The sequence below is a fragment of the Musa acuminata genome, chromosome BXJ3-1, assembly GCF_036884655.1.
Source record: "Musa acuminata AAA Group cultivar baxijiao chromosome BXJ3-1, Cavendish_Baxijiao_AAA, whole genome shotgun sequence".
Classification (NCBI taxonomy): Eukaryota; Viridiplantae; Streptophyta; class Magnoliopsida; order Zingiberales; family Musaceae; genus Musa; species Musa acuminata.
The window spans coordinates 20,800,255-20,818,191 of NC_088349.1; positions in this window are offsets into that span (position 1 = coordinate 20,800,255).

Below are 17,937 nucleotides of genomic sequence, written 5' to 3' on the forward strand. Positions count from 1 at the left end.
TACTCAATGCAAGGAGTGCAAACACTTCAAGTACTTCAGAAGTGTGAGCAAAGAGCAGGCGAAGGCTAGTAACCAACTCGATGCATGGAGTACAACCTCGAGGAGGCGGGCGAAGTCAACAGAGGAACTCTGCACAAGTTCAAAGACCGTTCGAAGATAATGGAAGACAATAGTTGTCAAATCCTCACCAACGGTGATCAGTGCTACTGAGAGTAGATTTTTCGCTTCATTTCCCAAAGAAATGCCAATCGAAAGCGGAAGTGATGCGAACCTACTTGGATGTGACAACTAAGTGAAAGAAGAGTCAATGAGCAAATTTTGTGGAGGAAGGACCCAAAACTTTAGAAGTTTGCGAGACGATGCTCATTAAAGCTTTAACAAGCATCCACCCAATTCAAGCAGCATGAGGCATTTGAGAGATTCGCGTAGTAAGGATGGTCTTTTCCTTCATCTAAAGGATCCGCAGGAACCAACAGGGATCAACACAACTCAGCCAACCCCACACTAGAGTTAGAGTCATTAGCGAGTTGAAGCAGCATGGCAGATCAAAGGTTCGACTACTCAAAAGCAATAGCGGAGAGCAATTGGGAGCCAGGAGGTGCATTGCAGTTGGAGTAGAAGATTGAAGACTCAGCAAAGGCGAGGAGTTGTAGTGTCGACAAAGGCCTCGACGAGGACGTCGAAGGAATAAGTGGGAGAGAATGTTATGGACAAACTTCTAAACAGGATGTTTGATGTAATGCTTATGTATGTCCGTGTCTTTTGGTATGTTCATGCTTTGTACAGCATGTAGAGGGATGGCCGAAGGCTTAATAGTCCTATTTTAGTTAGGTTGGTGGCCGCTTTAGGCTTGTAAATAAAGGTTGTGTCATGTGGACACGTGTGAGAAATTTTGGTCTATAATGGACCATTTTACCCTTTATTGTGTAACTGTTCAGAGCTTGTAAAGTCTTTGTAATTTGCATTGTCTATGAAGTATTTTCGGAGATGTTTTCTTATGGATCCCGAATGAGGCGTTTTCTCTAACCCGTTCTCTCTTTTGTGAGTCCTAAGGGACATGGGAGGTTACGGGGAGGCTGACCTTTACGAACAGACACGCAAGGGTGTCGCACGACTTAGGCAAAACCAGCTAAGGCCGTGACACTCCGTCGCACAACCTGCCGCCAGCAGGGTGGCGGAGGCGGCGGCAACAACAATAGTAGGGGAGGATGAGGGCATTAGGGTTTTTTGGGCAAAAGATAGTTTTGCCCCTCAGAATTTGAGAAATTCCAATTTCTATCTTTTGTCTAAATTATAAAAATACCCCTAGGAAGTAAGAAATTCCCTATATATCCCTGATTTCATAAAATACTAATTAATTAAAAAGTTTAGTTGATTATTATTTTTATTATTATCTAGTAGTCCTACATGATGATGATTATTTATACATGTGATGTATGATGTGTGGACGGATGATCATGGACCGTGTGATGTGTGTACTTGTGATTATTATTATTGGGGTCTACGAGCCTCCATTATATTTCTCGTTTATTGTCGGGCCTGCGTGCCTATGATTAAGTTGTAATCACTTAAGGAGGCACAGCGGGAGCATGGATGCGATAGCGGGACCCACGAGACGGACGATCGCGATGCATGAAGATGCGTCGAGATGTCGACGGAACCGACGAGGACGAGATGGATGATCACAGGGCATGGAGATGCACCGTTGCACACATAGATCTTGATGTGAGTGATTAGGCCTACTGGCTCGGGCCTAATCACATTAGGTTGTGGTCTATGATCATCTGGTGTGATTGCTTATACACATACTATATATGTATATATATTTTCATGTGATGTAGATATATATTAAATATGTATATGTGTGAAAAATCATATTAGGAGACCAAATCAGAGAAACATCTCTCTCATTAATATTAAGTCAGTAAATGTGAGGCAATTATATTGACCCACGTGGCCTTCCATTGTTATAAGTAGGAACCGATTCCCAGTGTAGGTTGAGTTGGTCGAGTCCCTCGAGACTCACCCATATCGTGATTCGCTATCTTGCTTACGACATAGAGATGTTACCGATGACCTGAGGAGATGGTATGCTTGGTCGAGTCCCTCAAGGGCATATCATCAAATCAGACTCATCTTGTAACGAAGGTGTTGGGTTAACCGAGCATCATGGTTGGTCGAGTCTCTCGAGACCATGGTGATTCGGAGGCCGAACAGGACGAGAATCACAAGGAGTTGTGATCGGCAAGAGTCGCCTACCTTTTAGGCTTAGTGTGATTGGTCGAGTCCCTCGAGGTTACACTAAGACGCTGATTGGATCTTGATCCCCACTAGAAGTCTGCCGGAGACTTTCGTTTCACGTACTGAGGGTGTCGCGTGACTCGTTAGTAAAATAGTAGGAGCATATTAAGATAGAAGTCCATATCTTGATAGTTTATTTCTTGCAAAATCTACATGTTATTCATTTCTGTTGTATCTTTATTTTCAGAAAATGTCGCTTTCAAATCCCTTACGTGGCATACTTGATGTCAACCATCTCACTGGTCCAAATTATATGGATTAGCTCCATAACTTGAGAATTGTTCTCACGGTAGAGAAAATCGTGTACGTCCTTGATACAATGATGCCTATGCCCGAAGAAGGGGCAAGCGAGGATGAGATCGCTCGTTACGTGAAGCACATTGATGACTCCACTCTTGCTCAGTGCTATATGTTGGGCTCTATGACTCCTGAGTTACAGAGACAATAAGAAAAGATGAATGCCAGATCCATTCTCCTATATGTCCGCAAATTGTTTGAGGAACAAGGAATGACTCAGCGATATGAGATATCCAAGAGCCTCTTCCGCGCTAGGATGACTAAGGGGACACTGGTTCAGAACCATGTCCTAAAGATGATTAAGTGGATAGAGAAACTCACAGTTCTAGGAATGGTCTTAGAGGATAACTTGTGTGTGGACATTGTACTTCAGTCCCTACTAGATTCCTTTTCATACTTCATAATGAATTTTAATATGAACAAGCTTGAGGTGACTCTCCCAAAGCTCCTTAATATGTTGAGGGAGGTAGAGAGTATTATTAAGAAAGAGAAGCTAGTTTTCTACACTGGTGAGACCAGAAAGAAAAGGAAAGCAGAAAGGTCCCTTAAGAAGGGAAAGGGTAAGGGTAGACCAGGTAAAGCAAAGGTTGCTAAGAAAGACCCAGCAAATGACAAAGTCCAGTGCTTCCACTATGGTAAAGATGGGCACTGGAAGAGGAACTACAAAGAGTACCTTACAGAAAGAGCGAAACGAAAGCTTGATGAAGCTTCAGGTACATTCATGATCAGTCTCCATTTGTAAGACTTTTATGATAACACATGGGTAGTGGACACCAGTAGTGCTTATTATATATATAATTCGTTGCAAGTTCTGGCAAGGCCTAGGAAACTAGAGAGAGGCGAGATGGACCTCAAGATGGGTAATGGAGTAAAAGTTGCTGTAGTAGCTGTTGGCGAGGTCGCCCTACATCTGCCTGGTGGAGCTTTTATTGCATTAGATTCATGTTATTTTGTTCCTTCTATTATCGAAAACATTATCTCCATTTCATGTTTGACAGTTAGTGGATATAAATTAGTTTTTAAGAACAATGATTGTTCGATATTATTAGATGATAAGATCATCACGAAAGGAACATTGCATAATGGTTTATTTATGTTAGACACTACTCCACATATCATGAATATAAATGTGTCCAAGAGGAAATAAGATGAGATGAACAGTGCATACCTGTAGCATTGTAGGTTAGGTCACATCAATGAAAGAAGGATTTAAAAGTTGCTAAATGATGGATATCTAGATCCATTCGACTATGTGTCATATGCAACTTGTGAGCCTTGCCTTCGTGGAAAACTGACTAACACTCCATTTAGTGGAACTGGAGAGAGAGAGCCATTGAGCTGTTAGAACTCATATATAGTGATGTATGTGGACCCATGTTAACTCATGCCATTGGTGGTTACTCCTACTTCATTATCTTTATTGATGATTTCTCAAGGTATGGATATGTGTACTTAATGAAGTACAAGTTTGAGGTCTTTGAGAAATCAGAGAGTATAAGAATGAGGTGGAGAACCAGATTGGAAAGAGTATCAAAACTCTTCGATCAGATCGAGGAGGTGAGTACTTAAGTATAGAGTTTACTCATTTCCTCAAGGACCATGGGATATTATCCCAATGGACACCTCCTTATACACCTCAGCTCAATGGTGTCTTTGAAAGGAGAAATCATATGCTATTAGACATGGTACGGTCCATGATGAGTTTCACTGACCTACCCATCTCATTCTGGGGATATGCCCTAGAAACTGCAGCTTACCTTCTGAACAGAGTTCCAACTAAGTCAGTAGTGTCTACACCATATGAGATATGGAAAGGGAAGAAGCCTGATCTTAAGGTTATTAAGATTTGGGGCTGCCCTGCCCACGTTAAAAGACACAACCCCGATAAGTTAGAATCAATGACAGAGCGATGCAAATTTGTGGGATTTCCCAAGGAAACTTGTGAGTATTATTTCTATCATCTCGAGGACCAAAAGGTCTTTGTAGCTAAAAGAGCAGTGTTCCTTGAGAAGGAACACAATCTTAACGGAGATAGTGGGAGAATGATAGAGTTGAGCGAGGTTGGATAACCAAGCTCAAGCACCACTCTACAGCCCGAGTCTATTCAGGTACCTAATACATAAGTTTCAACTTTACGTAGGTCTGATACAGTATCCCTTCCTCCTAAGAGATATGTGGGACATATTAGAGGAGAAAATGTTGAGGATATTGATCCTCAGACCTACGAGGAGGCTATTTTAAGTATAGACTTCAGGAAGTGGCAATAAGACATGAATTCTGAGATGGATTCTATGTACTCCAATAAGGTTTGAAACCTAGTTAATGCGCCCAAAGGTATTGTACCCATCGGTTGCAAGTGGATCTTTAAGAAAAAGATCGAAGTAGATGAAAAGTTAGAGACCTATAAAGCAAGGCTAGTGGCTAAGGGGTATCGTCGAAGGCAAGGTGTTAACTACGACAAAACCTTCTTACCTGTACCAATGCTAAAATCTATCAGAATTCTATTGGCTATTGCAGCACACTATGATTATGAGATCTGACAGATGGATGTGAAAACTGTATTCCTCAATGGGAACCTCGAGGAGGAGGTGTATATGATGCAACCTGAGGGATTCATGTCCAAGAACTGCCCAGATAAGGTGTGTAGGTTGCTTAGATCCATTTATGGACTAAAGCAAGCTTCCTGAAGTTGGAACATAAGATTTGATGAGGCAATCAGATCTTATGACTTCGTTAAGAACGAAGATGAGCCTTGTGTGTACAAGAAGGTAAGTGGGAGCGCTATCACCTTTTTGGTGTTATATGTAGATGACATCTTGATCATTGGGAATGACGTAGGAATGCTATCCACAGTAAAGGCTTGGTTATCTAAACACTTCTCCATGAAGGACTTAAGGGAAGCATCCTATATCTTGGGGATTAGAATCTATAGAGATAGATCCAAGAGGATGCTTGGCTTGTCCTAGTCCAGGTACATAGAAACCATTGTCAAAAGGTTTGGCATGGAAAATTCTAAGAGAGATCTTATAACGATGAGACATGGGATATCGCTTTTTACGAGTATGTCCCCAAAGACTCCAGAAGAAAGGGCGAACATAGATACGATACCTTATGCCTCAACATTAGGGTCTATCATGTATGTCATGCTATGTACTAGGCCTGATATAGTGCATGCCCTGAGTGTCACGAGGAGGTATCAGGCGGATCCAGGCTTGCAGCACTGGAAAGCAGTAAAGTGTATCCTTAAGTACTTGAGAAGGACTAAGGATCTTTTACTTGTATATGGAGGTAGTAGCCTTAAGGTTGAAGGCTACACAAACTCAAGTTTTCAGTTTGATGTCGATAATAGCAAGTCGAATTCGGGGTACGTATATACCTTGAATGGAGGAGCAGTGTACTGAAAGAGTTCCAAGCAAGATACTACTGTTGACTCGACCATAGAGGCGGAGTACATTGCTGCATCAGATGCAGCAAAGGAGGGAGTCTGGGTGAAGAAGTTCATCACAGATTTGGGAGTCGTGCTAAGTAGCGAGGAGCCGATCTCCTTATATTGCGATAACAACAGGGCGATTGGTCAAGCGAAGGAACCTAGGTCTTATAAAAAATCTAAACATGTTCTGAGGAGGTTCCACCTTATCAAAGAGATCGTAACCCGAGGAGATGTAGCAGTGGAAAGAGTTCCATCCGAAGATAACATTGCAGATCCATTGACAAAGCCGTTGTATTAGATTGTCTTTGAGCATCACAGGGGTCAGATGGGGATCAGACACATTGGTGATTGGCTTTAGGTCAAGTGGGAGGTTGCTAGTCATAGGTGCCCAGCAAGCCAATCACGTGAGTGATGGCACGTGTGACTTGATATAGAATCTTTTTGCTTATTATATTTTGGCATATATCGCTTTATAACTATTGCATATATGCATATATATATTATGATGTCCTTAAATTTGTGCAATGAGAATTGGATCATGATGAAATCATGAAAATAAGATCGATTCACCTTTAAACACATATCCTAAATAATCCTGGTCATAGGTTACTCGAGAGGGACATCGTGATAACCGAACAGACTGGTGTGTTGTATACCTGTCCATATGATGGATGTAGCGGGTCTCATATCTGCTCATGTAAGGACACTAGGGATACAGTACAGGTGCTCATTGGAGAATGAGTTCACTGATTGATCTGCTTACAGAATGCTAGATGGTTGATGATGCCTTATTGTCAGATAGCAATTCCGTAGCCCTAGTGGTATATCTGGTTCTTAGACTTGAGACACCAAGGATGTCCTATGAGTGCTCCACTCTTTGATACCATACTTATAGGTTTGGCTGTCCCAAATCTAGTACAGTTGGTCACTGGGAGTGGTAGTCGACCTTACGAGGGCTATTGAGTGTCGATAGAGGATCATCCACTCTCAGCGTCATGAGAGGAATATCCCATGTGTTCTTGCTCAGACAAATCCCTGGCCAGGGTCATTCGGGTTGAGAGAGAAAGAGTTCTCCGGGAGAATCCAATTAGAGCGAGACTCGAGTAGAAACCGTATGGGTCTGACAGCACCATGCTCGATATACGGTCTCTAGGATATTAGATGGATGAGCGACATTAGGTACACAGTAACTGAGGGCAGATAGGTCCAATGGATTGGATTCCCCTATATCGTTTGGGGACTACGGCGTAGTGGCCTAGTACGTCCGTAGTCGATGAGTCAAGTGAATTATTATAGAGATAATAATTCACTGAGTTAGAAGGAGTTCTGACAGGTATGACTCACAGCCAGCTCGATATTGGGCCTAGAGGGTCACACACATATGGTAGGCATTGCGATGAGTAGAGGTTCGGATATGAGATATCCGACGGAGCCCTTGTCTTATTGGATATCCAATAAGCCCCTGAATGATTGGAACCCATGGACGAGATCCAATAAGAGCTCATAAGAGATTATTGGATAGAAATCCACTAATCTAAAAGGCTTGGGTTATTGGATGCAGATCCAATACCCACTAGGCGAGGATCCATTAGGGTTTGATAGGGGACCTCTATAAATAGGAGGGACTCAGAGCCTCATAGGCTAGAGCATTTACTTGCCTCTCCTATTCTCCTTCCCCTCTCCACCTCAGAGCAGGCCTGGAGTTTTAAGGAGCGTCGTCGCGGCCCTACTATGTGGATCACCGCTAGAGAGGAGAACGCTTGACCTCCTTCACCCTCTCCTAAGGATCTACAAGGAAACAGGGATATACGATCTCCCTAGGTAAACAATGTATTCTATATGTAGTTTTTTCAGTTTCGTGGATTTTGCACACCAATCTTCGTACAACGACGAACATCTCTTTGGGAGTCGGGGATTTTGTTTTCTTGTTCTTCCGCTGCGCATATGATGTCGCCCCCAAAGATTTTCCCAACAATGGGTACCTAAAAACCATCCTCTTTTGTAGACAAACTCACAAGCTGGGAGCAAGAGATGGTATCTTGATAGTAGATGCTCAAGGCACATGACCAGAGATCCATCTTATTTCTCTATGCTCACTAGCAAAGAAGAATGGTATGTCACCTTCGGAGACAACAACAAAGGTAAAATCATTAGCAAGGGAACCATAGGTAACAAATCAAGTTTTTCAATTGATGATTTGTTGCTAGTTGATGAGCATTAGTCAATTATGCGATAAAGGTTACATCGTTAGATTTGAATCTAATGTGTGTATTATTGACAAACCAAACAATAACATATCAATGATTGCCTTAAAACAAAATAATGTCTACACCATCAACCTTGATGAACTTAATAATGAAATATGCTTTTCCGTTTTAAATGATGATGCTTGGCTTTGGCATAAGAGATTAGGTCATGCAAGTGTGAAACTAATATCTAAGATTTCATCTAGAGAGTTAGTACGAGGGATTCCTAATATGAAGTTTGTTAAGGACAAAGTGTGTGATGCTTATCAACTAGGAAAACAAATAAAAACTAGTTTCAAACCAAAAAATCAAATTAGCACCACTAGACCATTGCAATTGATCCATTTAGACTTATTTGGACCAATTGACACAACGAGTTTAGGAGGAAGCAAATATGCCTTCGTAATTGTAGATGACTATAGTAGATACACTTGGACCTATTTCTTGGCTCACAAAAATGATTGTTTCAAATGTTTCTCTAAATTTTGTAAACTTACTCAAAACGAAAAAGGCTTAATGATTTCATCAATTCGGAGCGATCACGATGACGAATTTCAAAACCGTGACTTCCAAAGATTTTGTGAATCTATTGGATATAATCATAACTTCTCCACTCAGAGAAATCCTCAACAAAACGAGGTAGTTAAAAGAAAAAATTGAAATTTACAAGAAATGGCAAGAACTATGTTAAATGAACATAGTCTACCTAAGTATTTTTTAGCTGAAGCCGTTAATACGGCTTGCTATGTCATAAATAGGGTTCTAATAAGGCCATATCTATCAAAAACTCCCTATGAATTATGGAATAACAAAAAACCAAATGTTTTTTATTTTAAAGTTTTCGGTTGCAAATGTTTTATTTTGAATGAAAAGGATGCCATAGGAAAATTTGATGCTAAATCCGATAAAGGCATCTTTCTTGGTTACTCTTCCATTTCTAAGGCTTTTCGTATTTTTAACAAAAGAACTATAGTTATAGAAGAGTGTATTCATGTAGTTTTTAATGAAATTTCTGAGTTAAAGAAAAATAACTTTGATGATGATCTTGGTTTTGATAATTTAAATTTAAATGAACGCCTCTCCTCAAAATAGCAACTTGGATGAATCTTCTTCCGAAATTTCCTTACCCAAGGAATGGAAGTATGTAGATGCTCATCCAAAGGAGCTAATTAGAAGAGATATATCAAAAGGGGTTCAAACTCGTTCTTCCTTCAAGAATTTTTGTGCTTGTTGGACTCCTCTTCTTCGGACGCGCTCGAATCATCCTATGTTGCTTTGAGCGCCTTCTTCTTTGATGTTCTCTTTTTGACTTGGGGACAATCACTCTTATAGTGTCCCGGCTTTTTGCACTCATAGCAAATAACTTAGTCCTTCTTGGGTTCAAGTTTATTTTTTGTGTCATTCTTAAACTTGTTTCTTTTAATGAACTTTTTAATTTTTTTGGTTAGAAGTGCCAAGTCATCGTCACAGTCCTCATCACTTGAGTTTTCTCTCAAGTGGTCTTCTAAAGTTTTAAGTGTCATATCCTTCCTGTTCTTTGGAAGGATGTCTTCTTGCTCTTTATGAGCTTTACAAGTCATCTCGTAGGTCATTAATGACCCGATTAGTTCTTCAAGAGGGAAGTTGTTTAGATCTTTCGCCTCTTGAATAGCAGTGACTTTAGGATCCCAACTTTTAGGAAAGGATCTTAGAATCTTATTTACGAGCTCAAAATCCGAAAAACTTTTTTCGTGTCCTTTTAGACCATTGACGACATCCGTGAAACGGGTAAACATGTCGCCAATAGTCTCACTCGGTTTCATCCGGAAAAGTTCAAAAGAGTGTAACAAAAGATTGATTTTTGACTCTTTCACTCTACTTGTGCCTTCATGAGTCACTTCGAGTGTGTGCCAAATATCAAATGCAGTTTCACAAATCGAAATACGATTAAACTTGTTTTTATCAAGTGCACAAAATAAGGCATTCATTGCCTTTGCATTAAGAGCGAAAGCCTTCTTCTCCAAATCATTCCAATCGATCATTGGAAGAGAAGACTTCAAAAAACCATTTTCGACAAGATTCCAAAGTTCAAGATCCATAGAAATATAAATTGCTAAAAAAGGAGCATGATAGTCTTACTTGTGATTTTGATAAGTTAAAAACTGAATATCATGATAGTTTAGATCCATGCATCAAATGCCATGATCTAGAAACTCTCCAAAAAGAAAACTTGCTACTTAAAGACACCTTGAAGAAATTTGAGGTTGGTAGCAAGTCATTGAACATGATCCTTGCAAACAAGGGTCACATTCCCAAAAGAAGTGGAATTGGATTTGTGAGAAGTTCTCACCAAAATCCAACCATCTTCATAAAAGGCACCATCCTACATGTTCGACACCAAAACAAATGCAACTTTTGTTACAAATTTGGACACAAGACGCATTATTGTCCATTCAAGAAAATTTGTCCAAACAAATTGATTTGGGTTCCTAAAGGAACCATGATAAATTCTATGCAACATGATAGACAATATAGATCTATTTGTGAGGCACCCAAAAGCAAATGGGTACCTAAAAATCATCCTTTCTTGTAGAAAACTAAACCATCACAAGCTAGGAGCAAGAGATGGTACCTTGACAGTGGATGCTCAAGGCATATGACAGGAGATCCATCTAAATTCTCTAAGCTCACTAGCATAGACGAAGGCTATGTCACCTTCGGAGACAACAACAAGGGTAAAATCATTGGCAAAGGAACCATAGGTAACAAATCCAACTTCTTTATTGAAGATGTTTTGTTAGTTGATGGTTTAAAACATAATCTCTTGAGCATTAGTCAATTATGTGATAAAGGATATATTGTCAGATTTGAATCTAATGCTTGCATCATTGAAAAATCACACAAAAACATATCTATGATTGCATTGAAACAAAATAACGTATACACTATTGACATCAATGATTTGTGTAATGAAATGTGCTTTTCTGTTTTGAATGAGGATGCTTGGATATGGCATAGAAGATTAGGTCATACTAGCATGAAACTAATCACTCAAATATCATCTAAAGAACTTGTAAGAGGAATTCCTCATATCAAGTTCATCAAAGATAATGTATGTGATGCTTGCCAATTAGGTAAACAAATTAAGGGTAGTTTCAAATCTAAGAATCAAGTAAGCACCTCTAGGCCCTTACAACTGATCCATATGGACTTGTTCGGACCAATCTCCACATTAAGCCTAGGAGGTAGCAATTACGCCTTCGTCATTGTGGATGACTATAGCAGATACACATGGACTTACTTCTTAAAACAGAAAAGTGAATGCCTTAGATATTTTACCAAGTTTTGTAAACTTGTTCAGAATGAGAAAGGTTCTATGATTTTGTCAATTAGAAGTGATCATGGTGGTGAATTTCAAAACCATGATTTCTAGGAATTTTGTGAACTCAATGGATACAACCATAATTTCTCTACTCCTAGAAATCCTCAACAAAATGGAGTAGTAGAAAGAAAAAATCGAAATTTACAAGAAATGGCAAGAACCATGTTGAATGAACACAACCTACCCAAATATTTTTGGGCCGAAGCCGTAAATACTACATGCTATATTTTGAATAGAGTTCTAGTAAGACCTCTACTAACCAAAACTCCCTATGAGTTATGGAACAACAAAAAACCCAATGTTTCATATTCTAAAGTCTTTGGGTGTAAGTGTTTTATCTTGAATGAAAAGGATAACTTAGGAAAATTTGATGCTAAATCCGATGAAGGAATCTTTCTTGGTTATTCTTCGGTTTCTAAAGCCTTTCGTATCTTCAATAAAAGAACTTTAATTATCGAAGAATCCATTCATGTTGTTTTCAATGAGATTTTCGAAATCAGGAAAAATGATTATGATGATGATGTTAATTTTGATTCCTTGAATTTAAATGAAACCCCTTCTCCAACTAGCAACTTGGATGCATCCACTTCCGAAACATCCTTACCCAAGGATTGGAAGTATGTAGATGCTCATCCCAAGGAGCTAATCTTAGGAGACATGTCAAAGGGGGTTCAAACACAATCTTCTCTTAAAAATTTTTGTGCGAACGCCGCCTTTCTTTCCCAAATTGAACCCAAATGTGCTGACGAAGCCATGAAAAATGATTCATGGATTATCGCAATGCAAGATGAATTGAATCAATTTGAGAGAAATGAGGTGTGGAAGCTTGTTCCTAGGCCAAATGACCATTTAGTTATTGGTACTAAATGGGTCTTCAGAAACAAGCAAGATGAAAATGGTATCGTGGTTAGAAACAAGGCTAGATTAGTGGCCAAAGGTTTCAACCAAGAAGAAGGTATCGATTACGAAGAAACCTTCGCTCCTGTGGCTCGATTGGAAGCCATAAGGATGCTCCTTGCCTACGCTAGTAGTAATAATTTTAAGCTGTTTCAAATGGATGTTAAAAGCACTTTTCTAAATGGCTTTATCTCCGAAGAAGTTTATGTTAAACAACCTCCTGGATTTGAAAATAATAGCCTCCCTAATCATGTGTTTAGATTAACTAAAGCTCTCTATGGTTTAAAACAAGCCCCAAGGGCTTGGTATGAGAGACTTAGTTTTTTTCTTATCGAAAATAATTTCACAAAAGGCAAGGTTGATACTACATTGTTCATCAAGAATTTTGAAAATAATTTTCTCATTGTTCAGATTTATGTTGATGATATTATTTTTGGCTCTACGAATGAATCTCTTTGTGAATCTTTTGCTAAAACTATGAGTCTTGAATTCGAAATGAGCTTAATGGGAGAATTAACATTCTTCTTAGGCTTGCAAATCAAACAACTAAGCAATGGCATCTTTATTAGTCAAACTAAATATGCTATGAATTTATTAAAAATGTTTAATATGAACAACTCAAAGGCTATTAACACTCCTATGAGCACCTCCACTAAGCTAGAAATTGATGAAAGTGGAGAAAGCTTCGATCAAAAAACTTATAGGGGTATGATAGGAAGTTTACTTTACCTCACTGCAACCAGACCATACATCATGTTCAGTGTAGGACTTTGTGCTAGATTTCAATCAAACCCTAAGATATCTCATCTCAAGGCAGTTAAAAGAATACTTAGATATCTTAATGGTACCATAAATCTAGGATTATGGTACCCAAAATCAAAGAATTTTGAGTTAATTGCTTATGCTGATGCGGACTTTGCTGGCTGTAAACTAGATAGAAAAAGCACATCAGGATCATGTCAATTTTTAGGACATGCCTTTGTTTCTTGGTCATCTAAGAAACAAAACTCGGTTGCACTATCAACAACCGAAGCTGAATATATTGCAGCAAGTGCATGCTGTGCACAAGTTATATGGATGAAAAACACCTTAGAAGATTACAAAGTTAATCTTAAAAATATTCCCATTAAATGTGATAACACAAGTGCAATATGCTTGACTAAGAATCCTATACAACACTCAAGAACAAAACACATTGATATTAGACATCACTTTATACGATATCATGTTACTAATCATGACGTAACCATAGAGTTCGTTGACACTAAACATCAACTAGCTGACATTTTTACAAAACCACTAAGTGAAAAACAATTTGATTTCATAAGAAGAGAATTAGGAATGTTGATGTGTCAGAATAGATAAACTAGTCAAAATTATTTTTCGGATGATCAAATCACTTGATTGCCATGTGTCCGAATGATCAAATCACTTGATTGCCATGTGTTGAAATGTTTTGATTTTTGAAAAACTATAGCATAATCTTGTCCGAATGCATGAAAGAATATTTTTTTCGAAAAATATTATAACATAAAAGGATTTTTCGAAATGGAATGACAAAAATCAAATACACTCTTGTGAAAAATATTTTTTTCGAAATGGATTTGATAAAATGACTTTCCTCCTTCATGCACAAAGAATTATAACATAAAAGGAGAAGAAGTATTCAAAGCATTATACGTATCATGCCTTCCTTTATATGCTTGATAACTTGCTTATATTGTTCTCTTGGTATCACATCTACCATGCTTTTTGTTGATGACAAAGGGGGAGAAATATATGAATTGATTTAATGCTATAAACACTGATGCTATGATTATGCCATGCCTGCATCATCAAGAGATATATGAACAGATGCCATATATAGAAATGCAACACTTGCTAAAATATTTGAAATGTGTACATCATGTAATGATATCAAAATCTTACTTCACAGCTTTACATGTTGATATCTTACAATATGATGAATTGCTTCAATTACCATCATTCAAAATTGTTATGTAAGAATGAATGTCAAGCCTTGACATCATCTTCAGAGATGTCACTTGAATTCTTAGGTCTTGAATTCATGAATGACTTATCTCAAGTATGGCATGTAGACAGGGGGAGTTAAGGTTAACTCCATTATCAATTGATTGTCATCATCAAAAAGGGGGAGATTGTTGAATCTCGGATTTTGATGATGAAGTCAATTGTCATTTGTTGTCTAACCTATATGATTGAGATAAGTGTGCAGGATTAACTATGATGAAAGTAAGACATGCAGCAGGAGTTGCGCCGAAGTCATGACAATGATCACATTGGGAGTTCGAGAGCTCAACGGAAGTTCGGACAGTCGTCGGAGGTTCTGCGGGAACAAATCCGAGAAGTCCATAAGCTTGCCAAAGAAGCTCGTCGGAACTCGCCAAGTGTATCGTCGCAAGTCCAGGAGTTTGCCGGAAGTCCGCAGGAGAATCACCGAGGGTTCATCGGATGATCAACGGAAGTTCGCCGGAAACTCGCCGGAAGAAGCGATTGACGCACCGGAGCAAGCTGCAGAAATTGTCTTAGGATTTATCGTAGTTAGCACAATGATTAAGTTGGTAATGGGAGGTGATCCCATTAGCTTAATCTTGGGGCAATTGGGCCCCTGAAAAACTCAAATTGGGCCGAATGGATCTACCCATTCGGACCCTGATTGCTGTGGGAGGTGCAACCGCCCCAGCCAGGAGGTGCAACCGCCTGGGCTCAGTCTCCAAGCGAGACTGGGCGGTGCAACCTCTCCTAACAGGAGGTAGCACCGCTTGAGCTCGGTCTTCGAGCTCTGGCAGGCGGTGCAACCGCCCCAATCAGGAGGTGCAACCGCCTGAGCTCGGTCTTCGAGCTCTGGCAGAGAGGTGCAACCGCCCCTAAAAGAGGTGGCACCGCCCAGAGGCTCAATCTTCGAGCTCTGCCAGGCGGTGCAACCGCCCCAGTCAGGAGGTGCAACCGCCTAATCCCGAAATTTCGAAAATTGAGAGTTTTGAGCTCCAAATTTGAACTGGGTTGGGGTCTATAAATACCCCACCAATTCAGCACTGAAAGGTAGCAATTTACACTCGAAATCTTGATATCTTTCTATGATTCTTAGAGCTCAAAATTGTTGTAAAGGCCAAAAGTTCTCCTCCCTCTGTTCTTCAAAGTTTTGAGTTATAAAGAGAGGAGCGAAAATTTCTGTAAGGGTTGTCTCCTAAGCCTATCAAAAGGAGTGAAACTGTAAAAGGGTGGTTGGCCTTCACCTATTGAAGGAAGGCCTCTAGTTGACGTCGGTGACCTCGTTTGTGGAGGAAGCCAAAAGTGGAGTAGGTCAAGATTGACCGAACCACTCTAAATCTCGGTTTGCATTTACTTTGAGCATTTTATCTTTACTGCAAATCTCCTAAATAGCTACTGCCTTCTGCGCTTTTACAAACGAATTTCTAAGTTCAGAACTTTCCGAATCTGCGTTTAGACGTAAATCGGCTTTTTCGTACGATCATTACTTTTCAGTTTACGTTTACGTTTTGATTTCAATCATAACTGCAAACTGCCTTCTGCGCAAGTATAAAATATATCTCAAAGTTCAGTATCTTCAAAATTGTCATTTAGATGTAAACTGGTTTTATCGTACGAACATCGCATTTCAGTTTGCGCTTGCATTCTGATTTTCATCATAAATTGCAAACTGCCTTTGTAGATTTACTTTAACATCATCTCGCTTAATCTTAGGTAATCTTAGAATCGGCCTTTACATCGAAATCGTTTTTTATCAAACGAACGCAGCTTTCGGTTTTAATCGCTGAAAAATTTCCGCTGCACTAATTCACCCCCCCCCTCTTAGTGCTCTTGATCCTAACAACTGCCACCTTCCTTTCTCAAATAGAACCTAAATGCATTGACAAAGCCTTGAAAGATAATTCATGCGTTATTGCAATGTAAGAGGACTTGAACCAATTTGAGAGGAATGAGGTATGGAAGCTTGTTCTTAGACCTAGTGACCATTTAGTCATTGGTACTAAATAGATCTTTAGAAACAAGCAAGATGAATACGGTATCATGGTTAGAAACAAGGCTAGACTAGTGGCCAAAGGTTTCAACCAAGAAGAAGATATCGACTACAAAGAGACCTTCGCTCCTGTGGCAAGATTAGAAGTCATTAGGATACTCCTTGCCTATGCTAGTAGTAATGATTTTAAACTATTTCAAATGGATGTCAAAAGTGCTTTCTTGAATGGTTTTATTTCCGAAGAAGTGTACGTTGAACAACCTCCCGGATTTAAAAATTCTCTTCTTCCTAATCATGTATTTAAATTGACTAAGGCTCTCTATGGCTTAAAACAAGCTCCTAGAACTTGGTATGAAAGGCTTAGTTCCTTTCTTATTTTAAATAATTTTACAAAAGGCAAGGTTGATACTACATTATTTATCAAATATTTTAAAAATAATTTTCTTATTATTTAAATTTATGTTGACGATATTATTTTTGGTTCTTCGGATGAATTACTATGTGAATCATTTGCCAAATGTATGAGTCATGAATTTGAAATGAGCTTAATGGGAGAATTAACCTTTTTTTATTGTAAATTAAACAACTTAGTAATTGTATATTTCTTAATCAATCTAAATATATATTCGAATTGTTAAAACGATTTAACATAGATAGTTCAAAAGTTATAAACACTCCTATAAGTATTTCCACTAAGTTAAACATGGACGAAAGTGGTGAAAGCTTTGATCAAAAAACATATAAGGGAATGATTGGTAGTTTACTTTACCTCACCGCAACTAGATTGGATATCATGTTTAGTGTAGGACTTTGTGCTAGGTTTCAAGCTAATCCTGAACTGTCTCATCTTAAAAGTATTAAAAGAATCCTTAGATATCTTAAAGGAACTCCTAATTTAGGATTATGGTATCCAAAATCCGATAATTTTGATTTAATAGCTTATGTAGATGCTTATTTTGACTGATGTGGGATAGATAGAAAAAGCACATTCAGAATATGTCAATTTTTAGGACATGCACTTGTTTCTTAGACTTCCAAGAAATAAAATTCGGTTGCACTATCTACTGCGGAAGCCGAATACAACTGCAAGTGCATGCTGTGCATAAGTTGTTTGGATGAAAAATACATTAGAAGACTATAGAATTTACTTAAAGAATATTCCCATAAAATGTGATAATACAAATGCTATTTTTCTAACCAAAATCCAATTCAACACTCTAGAGCTAAGCATATTGACATTAGGCATCACTTTATACGAGATCATGTCAATAATAATAATGCCATTCTAGAATTTATTGATACAAAGCATCAATTAGTGGATATTTTTACAAAAGCCTTAAATGTAGATCAATTTGACTTTATTAAAAGGGAATTAGGCATATTGAATTGTCCTTGTGAATGA